Here is a 16156-nt window from a genome sequence, read left to right as displayed (position 1 = left end):
CTCAGCAGTGTCCTAGGGTCTCCCCAAGGATTGTCTGAGTTGCCCAATAGCCTTTCTCTCCATATGATCAGCGAGAGTTGCTTTATGTGGCATGCAAACAAGAACCCTGCCCAAATGCCTAGCAAGTATCTGGGTATCATTTCCTGGTGACAAGTGAGAAGGGAAAGGATAGAACCATGGGTGATTCCTGGGAAGTTTTCTCAAGAACAAGGACTGTGACAAAAAAGTCAGAAGCCTGGAGTTTGCAGCAGCAGGGGAAGTAGAGGGTATTATGAAATCTGCCAGAGGAGGAAGCTCACGACCCAGACAGCAGGGGGTTGGGGTGAGCATGGGGACTCAGCTGTTGGTACAGACTGCAGAGGACAGCCAGTGACCAGAGAAATGGGCAGGTAGGCAGACACCCAAACTGAGGAATGAAGAACAGAGGCTGGAATCCCAGAGCACCCTGCAGATGCCCCTGCTTAAGGCCCTAGGGTCTGATGGAAATCAGAAACTAGTGAAACTCCTGGCATTCTTAGATCCCTGTGACTCCCCTGGGTCACCTGTCTGGATCTTCACATCTTCCTCATTTCCCCAGAAAACATAAGCCTCTGAATCTTCTGTACACAACTTTGCTCTCTTCTCCTGGTCCCAGTTACTGTGAGCACATGGGCTTCATTTCCTCCTTCTCGGCCTGGGACATAGGCACGTGTTTTGCTCTACGTTGTTACAAGTGTCTTGACTGAACTTTCCCTCCTGTCCAGGATGAGCTAGGTATTATCAGCCACCCTCCAAGCCCCAGCCCTGGTCAGTCCCCACTAACTTCCATTCAAGCTCCCAATCCTTGTATTCCACTCAGCCCTGTCTCTGCCTGGCCTGGTCCTTCTCTTTCTCCCCACCAGCCCCCATAATTTATTCCTGAACAAGTACATGAGTTCTCTTTTCTCACAGACGTTTCAGGCAAAATAGCAGAGGGAAGGTGTAAACATGGTTTTTGCTTTGTTTGTGGAGACGTCATTCAAGCAGGTGACAGCCACCTCCAGCCTGCTCCCAGAATGCTGAATTCTATGGCCATGGCCAAGGGACCATCTTGCCCAATTCTGCTAACACAGCTGCAGGCCACAAATGCATGTTGGGAGAAAAAGGGCAAAATTCATTACCTGCTTGGTGTCTCCTCTTCACAAAGCCTTTTTTTTTTTTCCTTTTTCTTTTAACAAAGACTTCTTTGACTTCCCAAACTATCCATCTCTCCATGTTACTACACCGGCTTATCTTCCTTTCCAAAACCAGTTTACTTGTTTAGTGTCCGTCTACCAGGCTGTCAATTACACAAAAGATACTCATTGTTGTTACGTAAATATTTACTGAAGGAGAGGTGTGGTTGTGGTAAGGACAGTGTCTAGGTCCATTTTGTGCTGTTATAACAAAGGACCTGATACTGGGTAAGTAACAAAGAGATTTAGTTTTGGCTCGTAATTTGGGGGGCACTGGCAATGCCCAGAGAATGGATGGATGCAGTATCTTCTGGGCACCTGCTGGGCACTTTCTTGCTGTATCATGACATGGTAGAGAGCATCATATGAGTACTTATTCTAAAAACACATGACAAGCATGCCAGCCTGGGTCTCTTTTCTTCTGATAAAGCCACTAAGGCCATAATGCCCCCTGTTCCTCCCCATATCTTCATCTAATCTTAGTGACTTCCCAAAGGTCCTACCTCCAAATAGCACATGACTTTGGAGGTTAAGTTTCCAACACACACACACAAAAAAAAACTTGGGAGGGATACATTCTAAGCATAGCAGGCATCTACAGGGTTTTAGGGTTAGATATCCATAGAGTTTCTGTCTTTCACATGAATCACCTTGCCCTTCTGCTTTCTGACCTGAGTTGAAGCAGCACAAGGCACTTACCAGAAGTTGAACAGATCCTGGCCCCATGTTTTTGAATTTCCCAATCTCTAGAAACATGGACCAAAATACATCTATTTTCTTTATAAAGTATTCGATCTTGGACTATAGCAACAGAAATATGAGGAGGAGACTGAATTCAAGGCAACGAGAGCTTGACAACATGGGTATTCCATGTTCACCATTCCTTCTGTAGAGGAAGATTCCTGCCAAACCCCCCTCATTCACTTTCTCAAGAAAGTTCCTCTTGGCCCAGACCAATTGCCTCCACCCATTTTAGGTCATTTACCTCACAGCCACAGCTGCAATCTTATACTTACTTAATGGTCTTTTCAGTAATGGTAGTTTCTCACATTGGACACAGAGTTGCCAAGGGGAAGAAACCTTGATTAGTTGATTCACCCCCATATCCTCTGTGCAGGTCGCATAGCAGGTGATAAATATTCATTAAATTAATTTCTAATTTTTAAGCTCAATTGTGATAATTACAGTACTCTTAGTATTTCATCTATACAACTCAGTGAGAAATCTTTGTTCTTGACTTACCGTTTAGAAATCTCACACTAAAAAGGCAATGCCCTTAGCTCAAGGTCACATGAACTTGAGCAGGCTCTATCCTCAGTTGTATTCCACAACTTCCTATAGACTGTATACTTGGGTGTGATGCAATGCAAGGGGTCAGGACTCATATTAGGCTTCAGCTCTTCCAACCCATGTGATGGGAAGCTTCTATCCCATTCATATTCTAATCCATAGCCAGGAAGTTTGACTAGAGTAGGGTCCAATTCTCAGGGCAAATGCTGCCACCAGATGTTTTGTTTAACCACTATTACTTTGAATGCGTTTGGGTAAGTGACAGGGCTATAATTGCTAAACTGCTCATCTCATGCAATCTTCCAGTTTTAATTCTCAGGACCCAATTAAGCATTAATGCTACTTGCTTAGGCTTGTAAGTTTTAGAGTTTTGAACCCCTGGACTAGCCGTCTCTATGCCCAAAATTAGTTAGGACTCTCCAGATATCTTTGCCCCCTCCCCCCACACACACTTTTCAACGAACCCAGCATCTGCTAGAACTAGGGTCCCCTGACTCAACAATGAGATGATGTTACAGTGTAACAGTCTCATTTGCTGTGTCAGTATATGTAAGGAATATTTTGAGTATTTTTAGAATAAGTACTCAAAGATGTGTTGAGACCCTCAGGAAAAAAAGAAAAAAAAAAAGATGCCTACCAAATACCTTGTATTATTCAGAAAAAATTTAAACCATATGTTTCTGCTTCTTTTACTGAATCTTTTACAAGTAAACCATTAAAATACACTCCTCCAAGAGTTGTTTGATGTCCCAAGAGCTCCCAAATATTTTACAAGCTGTTTTCCTTAGAACCAAAAGGATGTGTTTAACCTTACCTAAGAGGTGTGGAAAGCACCCAAGTCTGAAGGATTCTTTTGTAACCTTTGAATTGGGCCCAACAAATTGCCAGTCTCTAATGCTCCATAGTGGATGAAATTTGTAACTGTCATAGTGAAACCAGCTTGATTTTGTTTCTAGATGCATTAGAGAGAATGTCCATGGAGGGAATCAGGGTCTTAGGGAAATTGTTAAGTTTATAAATGTGGCTTTTGTGATGCTGGGTCCCCTTCTCTCAACTGAAAGTTACTGAGGGCCAGGTGTAAAACCACGGAAGACCAATATTAACAACCCATTTATATGAAGAAACTCCTCTCATGTTTTCTTTTATAGATTTGTTTTTACAAATAAATAGTATTTTTCCCACTCTGATCAGTAGACAATGATGATCTCATCTTACTGAGTGGATGAAACAGCAGCACTTTACATATTCTTCAGCCTGCTCTATCTTATGGAGATGGTTTCAACTTGGCTCAGGCAAAAGACCTTGCTATTCTCCCATTCTCCAGCTTCACGGGTTCTGTTTTCCTCTCAAAGGATTATTTTTTATTTTGAAAGAATACAATAGCTTAAACATCTTGACTTGTAGAGTGGTTTGATATTTACAAATTCCCACAATTAATTATATCTCCTAATTATTATAGTATTCTTAAAAAATTGCTAGGAAAACATTTTCACCATCTTCCTCATCCAAAGATGAGTGACACCTGAGGTGAGAGGGCACTAAAAAGCTGAGACTCAGAGTCCTTGATCCAAAAAATGAATGCACTTTCTCTTGGGGCTTCTCAAGTAGAAAATGCATCACTGATCACTACATTACAGGGAACCTACCTCATGAATATGTGATATTTAATCAGTGCAAAAACAAGTGAACCTTGAGCACCAAGGAAACAGTGGTGGGGTGGGGAATTGCCTGAGGGTGGTCATCCAATCAGCCTGTCAGATAGCTTTTGGCACAACTCGCCTTTCCAGAGTGTTGATGAGAACCTGCCAGGCGGAAAGGAGAGAACAGGTAGGGCTAATCAGGTTCATTATACTTTAAGAAAAATAAACTAGTCAAAATAAGAAATTACTAGAAATGCATAATGATCCAGTGTAAAAGATAGCCTTGGGCACCTGGTTGTTTTCCCTGTGAAAGAGCTTTTGAGACAAAAGCCAGTGCTGTGCTGTAATTACTGGTTATCCAATACTTTGTGGAGGCCCCAAGTTTGCAGTGTTGGGGTAACTGCACATGGAATGTAGCTTTGGCACAGTGTGACAAGTGAATAGGGGGGCTTCCTCTGGAAACAACAACACTCCTGCCTTCCTCCCGTGTCCAGAGAACAGGAAAAAGAGTGATTCAGTGACGTGATACATTGCCCGGGTTCTTGAAGATCTAGAAATGATTCCTTCTGGGCCACAGGCAAGAATTCCCATATGATAGCCCTGAGTCCTTTCACTAATATTCCACCAGCCTGAGCTTCAGCTGATTATGCATCCAGCCTTTTTGGTGTAATGTCTCTTGACAATTAAGCAGAAGCATTCCAGAAGGTGAGGAGTTCTGCTTTCTGTCTGTCATCCGTCAGAATTTCCCTGGCAACCTCCAGCAACAGGCCTATCAAAATAGCTTGCTTAAAATCCTTGTGCAACCTCACTTTACAAAAATAGGGATGGCTTGTGACATCCTTAACATGGTCACAACCTTAAATTATCAGAGTCCAATATTGCTGATAGCAGGCCACAGATCACATCACTCCTTCCTGTGGTTAGCTCTGCATGGAAGTGAGTCCCCAAGCTCAGCCTTGAATTTCCCCATCCTTCACCTGGCACTGTGTCTCTCAGCTAGCTCCTCATTCTATTAAGATCCTGTTGATCACAGTTTCCCTGTGCAGGACCTCACCTGTACTTTTCTACCTAACACGAAGTGCATCACAAACACACACTTCCAAGATTCCTTCTCTGGGCATGGCATAATCTGGTGGCACGTATTGCTGAAAGAAAGCTTTATTTCATCCTGATCTCAAATGCAAATCTCCATCAAGGCTTCCTTCTAGCAGATTATGCTCTCTTTATTATTCTCCCTTCTCCCTACCCATGGCAGCACTCTAAACTCTCCAGCACTGCTTGCTAATATTAAGTGCAGAAATCATTAAAGCCTGCCTTCCAATTATGCCTTTACTGCATAGTATCTGAGAGACCTTGAGTAAATTCTCAGTCCTCTGGCCCACTTTTCATTTAACCAGAAGACTTATTTACATATCTCAAAAGATTATTGACAGGGGTTAAATTAGGTTTTCCATGCCAGGACTTGACATTTTTGCACAAACCGAGCATTGCCTGTCTCTTATCACTGTGTATTCATCATGACTGTGCACTTCACCTTCCATCTCATACAAGGTTTTAAACATCAGGCAGGACTGGGGTTGCTCTGGCTTCTCACAGACAAGGCAATTTCTTGTTATGTTGAACCACATCAGAACCCTCCAGACACTTGGAATTTGCTCCCCTTCCCACGTCATGTCCTGCACAATTCAGGACCAGCTCTCTGGCCTCAGAGAGACTTCCTCACATCTCAGGGACATGCACACTGAGCGACACCAGGTGTTCTCTGCTCTGTCTCTCTGGAAATCATGGCACCTTGACACACCTGATCAGGTAGCCCCTGCTCTGGTTCCAATCCACACTCAGCTCAGAACCACCAGCTTAAGTCACAGCCTGGGGACACAAGATCACTTCCATGGTGAAAAATTCCTACTGATAGTGTCCAAGACAAAGCAGAATATCAAAATCTTGTTAATTTCATTAAGTTCTATAAATATAGCTTCTGAGAAATGACAGTGGACACAGCCTGTATTTTTATTACCAATTATTATTCACCATATTTTGATTACCTGCTACCCAATCCTTACCCCATCTATTAGTTTGCTTGGCTGCTGTAATAGAGTACCATTAACTAGGTGGCTTTAAAAACAGAATGTATTGCCTCACAGTCCAGGAATCTGGAAGTCAAAGATCAACATGGTTGGCTTCTCCTGAAGCCTCTCTCCTGGCTTGCAGCTGAGAACTTTATCTTGAACATTCACATCATCTTCCCTCTATGACTATCTTTGTCCTTTATATAAGGACACCAGTAATATTGGATTAGAGCACAGCTCAGTGACTTCATTTTAATTTGATTGCCTCTGGAAAGGCCCCTTCTCCAAATAAAATCACATTCTGAGGTTCTAAGAGTTAGGATCCTACATATCTCTTCCAGAGGACACAATTTAGCCCATGAAATTATCTTATCCCTTGAAAAGTTTATACTATTCTTGATTCTCACCTCATCTCCTGTGTTACCTCCAATCTGTAAAGTCTTCCCTATACCCACCCCTTTTACATTTCTTCAAAATATTACCAGTTCGAATTTCTAATTTTGAAAACAGCCTAGTCAGTCTTTAATGACCCGAGTCACCTCCCAACCATAACAACCCAGGGAAAGGAAGTAAGGGAGGCCTGCTCCCTAATACAGGTCATCATGCTTTATGAGATTGGGAAGTAAGTTCAGAAGTAAGTCTTTAGCAAGTACCAGAGTTCAAAACCATAGACACAGTATAGCAGCCAGCCCAAAACCAGGATTCTCAGGGGCGCTGAGTTTGGCAGACAAAGAACGTGTCCAGAGATGGTCTTGATGCCTCAGAAGATTTTTGGCTGATGGCAAAGTCTCGTGTGCTGAGATCCATCAGTGCACATAGAAAGGTCACCTATTTAGGAAAGCAAAGCTCACAGGGACTGTACCCATTGCCGGGCATAGCTTTCCTCTCCGTGATGACTGTTCAAAACAGGTTTGGGCCACAGTTCTGAAAGACACAATCCAAATGACATAATCACAAATATTGAAATCCTAAAAGGTCAATATCCCTGAAATTGGGGCTGGGGATGTGGCTCAAGCAGTAGCGTGGTTGCCTGGCATGCACAGTGCACTGGGTTCGATCCTCAGGACCACATAAAAAAATAAATAAATTAAATAAAGATGTTGTGTCCACCAAAACCTAAAAAATAAATAATTTTTTTTCTCTCTCTCTCTTTAAAAATAAAATCCCTGAAATCTATCATCTCACAAACCACAATCCTGAAAGATAAAAATCCTGAATACTGAAATTCTAAAACCAGAAATCTCTAAAACCACAATTACCATTAGAAAGATAGTTATCTAAGAGAAGGAGGAAGTTGAATTCTGAAGAGCAGATTAGTGCATTTCAGCTCCATATAGGATAGGTGAATCATGTTAGGTGAAACAAATACCAAGGATTATTTTGGGTATATATACCTGTGAGAATTTTCACACGAGATAAGCATATAAATCTTGCAAAGCAATAACCAGACTTTCAATTAGACAGCATATACTTACAAAATTTATATATTGTGTCAATTTTCCAAATATGTGTGTGTGTGTGTGTGTGTGCGCGCGTGCGCGCATGCAGGGAGTATTTTGGAAATCACAGAAAAAGTAAACACATAGGCCTAACACAATGCAACTGTCCTGTGCGCAGTGGAAATGCACTAGTCCCTTCTGGAGAATTCAGCTTTCTGCTTTCCTTATATAGACTTTTTTATTTTATTTTTTTCCAATGGGAAGTGTGATTTTCAGCTTTCATATTTCAATAATTGGAATCTTATCCTTTTGGGATTGTAATTTTGAGGGAATTTAGACTAGGGATTTCTATCTTTCAGGATTTCCAATAATCAGGATTATGTTGCTAAGGATCATGTCTTCCAGGATTATGACTGGCCCCCCGTGCAAACCATTGACCTCACTCTTCTATCCTCCTGACCCCCTTGTTCCAAAGACTGACATCTCAGAGAACACAGAGAAAACCTTGGAAGGAAACAACGTTATCATCCTTATCTATAATAATAGGCTTTCCAATTTCTGTCCTCCTCTGTCTGAGTCAGACATCACTCCATCTTTGAATCCCCTCCTCTACTTCTCAGAAATAATAGCTGAATTAGCTTTTATCCTAATTCATTTTTTTCCTCTAAATTAAATGTGCCCAAACCATTGGCTTGTAAACATTCTCAAACCTATCCCTAAACTGCAATCTGACCCCTCCACCAAGAATTCCCCAATTCTCTCTCTATTCCTCTAATTCTGTTCCTACTGCTGGACTTTTTACAGTTCTAATCTTCCTGTCTTCTTGCTTCTTTCTCCTTTCTTTCTTTCTTTCTTTCTTTCTTTCTTTCTTTCTTTCTTTCTTTCTTTCTTTCTTTCTTTCTTTCTTTTATGCTATGTTAATTTTATTTTTTTAATTTTTATTTAAGTTTTTACATGAGCTCTCTTATTATTATTATTATTATTATTACTACTTGCATTACAATTCTTTTTATTATCTATTTATTTATTTATTTATTTTTGAATTACAATTTTAATAAACCTTTATACTACAATTTATCATATCTCTGTATACAAGATATGTTGACACCAAATTCACATCTTCATACATGTATTTTGTATAATGATGAGTGTCTCCTTTCACCATCCATGCAATTCCCCTTCTCCCTCCCTTTCCCTCCCACCCTTCTTCCCTATCTAGAGGTAATCTTCTTCCCATGCTCTTCTGCTTTGAAAGCAGATAATGCTAAGTGAAGTTAGCCAATCCCAAAAAAACAAATGTCGAATGTCTTCTCTGATATAAGGGGGGTGTCTCCTCACTTCTTGATGATGAGAAACTGATTGAATAAGAAGCATCATCCGGAAAGTAGGAGAACCGGCGACCCACAGGCAGGTCAGGCCCAGAAATCTGCGAAGAGACAGAGCTGACACACGCGCCTGCAGGGAACAGGGTCCTGCGACCCACCAGCGGCCTTCTGTGGGGCAGGCCCGTCCCCTCCCCCAGTGCCTGCAAGGTAGGAGGGACTGTGACCACCGGCAGAGCAGGCCCAGTGGCTGGTTGGGGCCAGAGCCGGCCCCACCCCCAGTGCCTGCAAGGTAGGAGAACCGGCGACCTACGGGCAGGCCAGACCCAGCAATCTGCGGACAGACAGAGCTGACACACGCACCTGCAAGGAACAGGGTCCTGCGACCCACCAGCGGCCTTCTGTGGGGCAGGCCCGTCCCCTCCCCCAGAGCCTGCAAGGTAGGCGGGACTGTCACCTCTAGCAGATCAGGCTTAGTGGCCTGCTGAGGGGCAGGACAGTCCCCTCCCCCAGTGCCTGCAAGGTAGGCGGGACTGCGACCAGTGGCAGATCAGGCCCAGCGGCTGGTTGCGGGCCAGAGCCGGCCCCACCCCCAGTGCCTGCAAAGTAGGAGAACCGGCGACCCACAGGCAGGTCAGGCCCAGCAATCTGCGAAGAGACAGTGCTGACACACGCGCCTGCAGGGAACAGGGCCCTCCGACCCACCAGCGGCCTTCTGTGGGGCAGGCCCGTCCCCTCCCCCAGTGCCTGCAAGGTAGGAGGGACTGTGACCACCGGCAGAGCAGGCCCAGTGGCTGGTTGGGGCCAGAGCCGGCCCCACCCCCAGTGCCTGCAAGGTAGGAGAACCGGCGACCTACGGGCAGGCCAGGCCCAGCAATCGGCGGACAGACAGAGCTGACACACGCGTCTGCAGGGAACAGGGTCCTGCGACCCACCAGCGGCCTTCTGTGGGGCAGGCCCGTCCCCTCCCCCAGAGCCTGCAAGGTAGGCGGGACTGTCACCTCTAGCAGATCAGGCTTAGTGGCCTGCTGAGGGGCAGGACAGTCCCCTCCCCCAGTGCCTGCAAGGTAGGCGGGACTGCGACCAGCGGCAGATCAGGCCCAGCGGCTGGTTGCAGACCAGAGCCGGCCCCACCCCCAGTGCCTGCAAAGTAGGAGAACCGGCGACCCACAGGCAGGTCAGGCCCAGCAATCTGCGAAGAGACAGAGCTGACACACGCGCCTTCAGGGAACAGGGTCCTGCGACCCACCAGCGGCCTTCTGTGGGGCAGGCCCGTCCCCTCCCCCAGTGCCTGCAAGGTAGGCGGGACTGCGACCAGCGGCAGATCAGGCCCAGCGGCTTGTTGCGGCCGGAGCCAGCGCCACCCCCAGTGCCTGCAAGGTAGGCATACCAGGGACCCATCGGGAGGTTAGGCCCGGCAACCTACGGAGAGACAGAGGTGCCCCTCGCGCCTGCTGGGTAGGCGGACCTTCGACCGGCCAGCAGAGCAGACCTAGGGCCCGCCAGCGTGGTAGACAGATCGCACCAATTGGTGGAGGATCACAGCCACCATCTGTCCTGCAAGGGAGACTTTTCAACTATACAAGAGCAATATAAATAAATAGAGGGAAAATCTCAAAAACACAACAGCTTCACCAAGCAGAAAGAAACGCCAGCAGTATGAAAAGACAAGGAAAGAAAGGACCACAGGCAATGCAGGTCAACTCAACTCTAGAAGAGGTAATAGCTGCAACAGATGGAATGTCAGACAGAGAGGTCAGGATATACATGCTTCAGATGATCTGGAGTCTCAAGGAAGACATGAGACAGCAAAATCAGACAATGAAAGATCACATTGACAAGGAACTTCATAAACAAATCCAGGAAGTAAAAGATCAATTTCACAGGGAGATAGAGGAAATAAAAAACAAACAAATACAAATCCTAGAAATGCAGGAAGCAATAAACCAACTTAAAAACTCAATTGAGAAAACTACCAGCAGAGTGGATCACTTAGAAGATAGAACATCAGACAATGAAGACAGAGTATTTCAACTTGAAAAGAGCATAGACAGCTCAGCAAGTCTGCTAAGAAACCATGAGCAGAACATCCAAGAAATATGGGATAATATCAAAAGACCAAACTTAAGAGTCATTGGGATACAGGAAGGCACAGAGCTCCAAACCAAAGGAATAGACAACTTATTCAGTGAAATAATACGAGAAAACTTCCCAGACTTGAAGAATGAGACAGAACCCCAAATCCTAGAAGCCTACAGGACGCTGAATGTGCAAAATCATAAGAGATCCACACCTAGACACATTATAATGAAGATGTCCAACATACAGAATAAGGAGAGAATTTTAAAAGCTACAAGAGAAAGGAAGCACATTACATTTAGGGGTAAACCAATCAGGATAACAGCTGATCTCTCAACACAGACTCTAAAAGCTAGAAGATCCTGGAATAACATATTTCAAACGCTAAAAGAAAATGGGTTCCAACCAAGAATCGTGTATCCAGCAAAATTAAGCTTCAGGATGGAAGATGAAATTAAAACATTCCATGATAAACAAAAGTTAAAAGAATTTGCAGCTAGAAAACCATCTCTTCAAAAAATCCTTGGCAAAACACTACAGGAAGAGGAAATGGAAAACAACAATGAAAACCAACAGTGGGAGGTAGGACAGTAAAGGGGGGGAAAAATCAAAGAGAAAAACAAATCAGGTTTAACAGCATTAATAAACAAATATGGCTGGAAGAACAAACCATATCTCAATAATAACTCTAAATGTTAATGGCTTAAACTCACCAATTAAGAGACACAGGCTAGTTGAATGGATCACAAAACAAGATCCAACAATATGCTGCCTTCAGGAGACGCATTTGATAGGAAAGGATATACATAGACTGAAGGTGAAAGGTTGGGAAAAATCATATCACTCATATGGACTGCGGAAACAAGCAGGAGTGTCCATACTCATATCAAATAAAATAGATTTCAAACCAAAGTTAATCAAAAGGGATAAAGAAGGACACTACATACTGCTCAAGGGAACCATACACCAACAAGACATAACAATCATAAATATATATGCCCCAAACAACGGTGCTGCTGCGTTCATCAAGCAAACTCTTCTCAAGTTCAAGAGTCTAATAGACCACCATACAATAATCATGGGAGACTTCAACACACCTCTCTCACCACTGGACAGATCTTCCAAACAAAAGTTGAATAAGGAAACTATAGAACTCAATAACACAATTAACAACCTAGACTTAATTGACATATATAGAATATACCACCCAACATCAAGCAGCTACACTTTTTTCTCAGCAGCACATGGATCCTTCTCAAAAATAGATCATATATTATGTCACAGGGCAACTCTTAGACAATATAAAGGAGCGGAGATAATACCATGCATCTTATCTGATCATAATGGAATGAAACTAAAAATCAACCATAAAAGAAGCAAGGAAAAATCATGCATCACTTGGAGAATGAACAATAGGTTACTGAATGATCAATGGGTTTTAGAAGACATCAAGGAGGAAATTAAAAAATTCTTAGAGTATAATGAAAACACAGACACAACATATCGGAATCTATGGGACACATTGAAAGCAGTTCTAAGAGGAAAATTCATTGCTTGGAGTTCATTCCTTAAAAAAAGAAAAAACCAACAAATAAATGATCTCATACTTCATCTCAAAATTCTAGAAAAAGAAGAGCAAAACAACAGCAAAAGAAGTAGAAGGCAAGAAATAATTAAAATCAGAGCTGAAATTAATGAAATCGAAACAAAAGAAACAATTGAAAAAATTGACAAAACGAAAAGTTGGTTCTTCGAAAAGATAAATAAAATTGACAGACCCTTAGCCATGCTAGTGAAGAGAAGAAGAGAGAGAACTCAAATTACTAGCATAAGGAATGAAAAAGGTAAGATCACGACAGACACTTCAGAAATACAGAAGATAATCAGAAATTATTTTGAATCCTTATACTCCAATAAAATAGAAGATAGTGAAGGCATCGATAAATTTCTTAAGTCATATAATCTGCCCAGATTGAGTCAGGAGGATATAGACAACCTAAACAGACCAATATCAATTGAGGAAATAGAAGAAACCATCAAAAGATTACCATCTAAGAAAAGCCCAGGACCTGATGGGTTTACAGCAGAGTTTTACAAAACCTTTAAAGAGGAACTAATACCAATACTTTTCAAGCTATTCCAGGAAATAGAAAAAGAGGGAGAACTTCCAAATTCATTCTACGAGGCCAACATCACCCTGATTCTGAAACCAGACAAAGACACTTCAAAGAAAGAAAACTACAGACCAATATCTCTAATGAACCTAGATGCAAAAATCCTCAATAAAATTCTGGCAAATCGGATACAAAAACATATCAAAAAAATTGTGCACCATGATCAAGTAGGATTCATCCCTGGTATGCAAGGGTGGTTCAATATACGGAAATCAATAAATGTTATTCACCACATCAATAGACTTAAAAATAAGAACCATATGATCATCTCGATAGATGCAGAAAAAGCATTCGACAAAGTACAGCATCCGTTTATGTTCAAAACTCTCGAAAAACTAGGGATAACAGGAACATACCTCAACATTGTAAAAGCAATTTATGCTAAGCCTCAGGCTAGCATCATTCTGAATGGAGAAAAATTGAAGGCATTCCCTCTAAAATCTGGAACAAGACAGGGATGCCCTCTCTCACCACTCCTGTTCAACATAGTTCTCGAAACACTGGCCAGAGCAATTAGACAGACGAAAGAAATTAAAGGCATAAAAATAGGAAAAGAAGAACTTAAGTTATCACTATTTGCAGATGACATGATTCTATACCTAGCAGACCCAATATGGTCTACAAAGAAACTGTTAGAGCTAATAAATGAATTCAGCAAAGTGGCAGGTTATAAAATCAACACGCATAAATCAAAGGCATTCCTGTATATCAGCGACAAATCCTCTGAAATGGACACGAGGACAACCACCCCGTTCACAATATCCTCAAAAAGAATAAAATACTTGGGAATCAACCTAACAAAAGAGGTGAAAGACTTATACAATGAAAACTACAGAACCCTAAAGAGAGAAATTGAAGAAGACCTTAGAAGATGGAAAAATATACCCTGTTCATGGATAGGCAGAACTAACATCATCAAAATGGCGATATTACCAAAAGTTCTCTATAGGTTTAATGCAATGCCAATCAAAATCCCAACGGCATTTCTTATAGAAATGGAGAAAGCAATCATGAAATTCATATGGAAGAATAAAAGACCCAGAATTGCAAAAACAATACTAAGCAGGAAAGATGAATCAGGTGGTATAACGATTCCAGATTTCAAACTATACTACAGAGCAATAGTAACAAAAACAGCATGGTACTGGTACCAAAACAGGCGGGTGGACCAATGGTACAGAATAGAGGACACAGAAACCAACCCACAAAACTACAACTTTCTTATATTTGATAAAGGGGCTAAAAGCATGCAATGGAGGAAGGATAGCATCTTCAACAAATGGTGCTGGGAAAATTGGAAATCCATATGCAACAAAATGAAATTGAATCCCTTTCTCTCGCCATGCACAAAAGTTAACTCAAAATGGATCAAGGAGCTTGATATCAAATCAGAGACACGGCATCTGATAGAAGAGAAAGTTGGCTACGACCTACATGCTGTGGGGTCGGGCTCCAAATTCCTCAATAGGACACCCATAGCACAAGAGTTAACATCTAGAATCAACAAATGGGACTTACTCAAACTAAAAAGTTTTTTCTCAGCAAAAGAAACAATAAGAGAGGTAAATAGGGAGCCTACATCATGGGAACAAATCTTTACTCCTCACACTTCAGATAGAGCCCTAATATCCAGAGTATATAAAGAACTCAGAAAATTAGACAATAAGATAACAAATAATCCCATCAACAAATGGGCCAAGGACTTGAACAGACACTTCTCAGAGGAGGACATACAATCAATCAACAAGTACATGAAAAAATGCTCACCATCTCTAGCAGTCAGAGAAATGCAAATCAAAACCACCCTAAGATACCATCTCACTCCAGTAAGATTGGCAGCCATCACGAAGTCAAACAACAATAAGTGCTGGCGAGGATGTGGGGAAAAGGGTACACTTGTACATTGTTGGTGGGACTGCAAATTGGTGCAGCCAATTTGGAAAGCAGTATGGAGATTTCTTGGAAAGCTGGGAATGGAACCACCATTTGACCCAGCTATCCCCCTTCTGGGTCTATTCCCTAAAGACCTAAAAAGAGCATGCTACAGGGACACTGCTACATCGATGTTCATAGCAGCACAATTCACAATAGGAAGACTGTGGAACCAACCTAGATGCCCTTCAATAGACGAATGGATAAAAAAAATGTGGCATTTATACACAATGGAGTATTACTCTGCATTAAGAAATGACAAAATCATAGAATTTGGAGGGAAATGGATGGCATTAGAGCAGATTATGCTCAGTGAAGCTAGCCAAGCCCTAAAAAACAAATGCCAAATGTCTTCTTTGATATAAGGAGAGTAATTAAGAACAGACTAGGGAAGAAGAGCACAAGAAGAAGACCATCATTAAACAGGGTTGAGAGGTGGGAGGGAAAGGGAGAGAGAAGGGAAATAGCATGGAAATGGAACGAGACCCTCAGGTTTATACAAAATTACATACAAGAGGAAGTGAGGGGAAAGGGAAAAATAATACAAGGGGGAGGAATGAATTGCAGTAGTGGGGGTAGAGAGAGAAGAGGGGAGGGGAGGGGAGGGGAGGGGGGATAGTAGAGGATAGGAAAGGCAGCAGAATACAACAGACACTAGGATGGCAATATGTAAAGCAATGGAAGTGAAACTGATGTGAATCTGCAATCTGTATAAGGGGCAATATGGGAGTGCATAACCCACTTGAATCAAAATGTGAAATATGATATATCAAGAAATATGTAATGGAGGGGTAAGACAAGATAATACAAATGGAAGAAATGATTTACAGTAGAAGGGGTAGAGAGAAAAGGGGAGGGGAGGGGAGGGGAGGGGGGATAGTAGAAAATAGGACTGACAGCAGAATACATCAGACACTAGAAAGGCAATATGTGAATCAATGGAAGGGTAACTGATGTGATACAGCAATCTGTATACGGGGTAAAGTTGGGAGTTCATAACCCGCTTGAATCAAACTGT

This window comes from Ictidomys tridecemlineatus, chromosome 1, assembly GCF_052094955.1.
Source record: "Ictidomys tridecemlineatus isolate mIctTri1 chromosome 1, mIctTri1.hap1, whole genome shotgun sequence".
Lineage (NCBI taxonomy): Eukaryota > Metazoa > Chordata > Mammalia > Rodentia > Sciuridae > Ictidomys > Ictidomys tridecemlineatus.
This window is presented reverse-complemented; position numbering follows the sequence as displayed.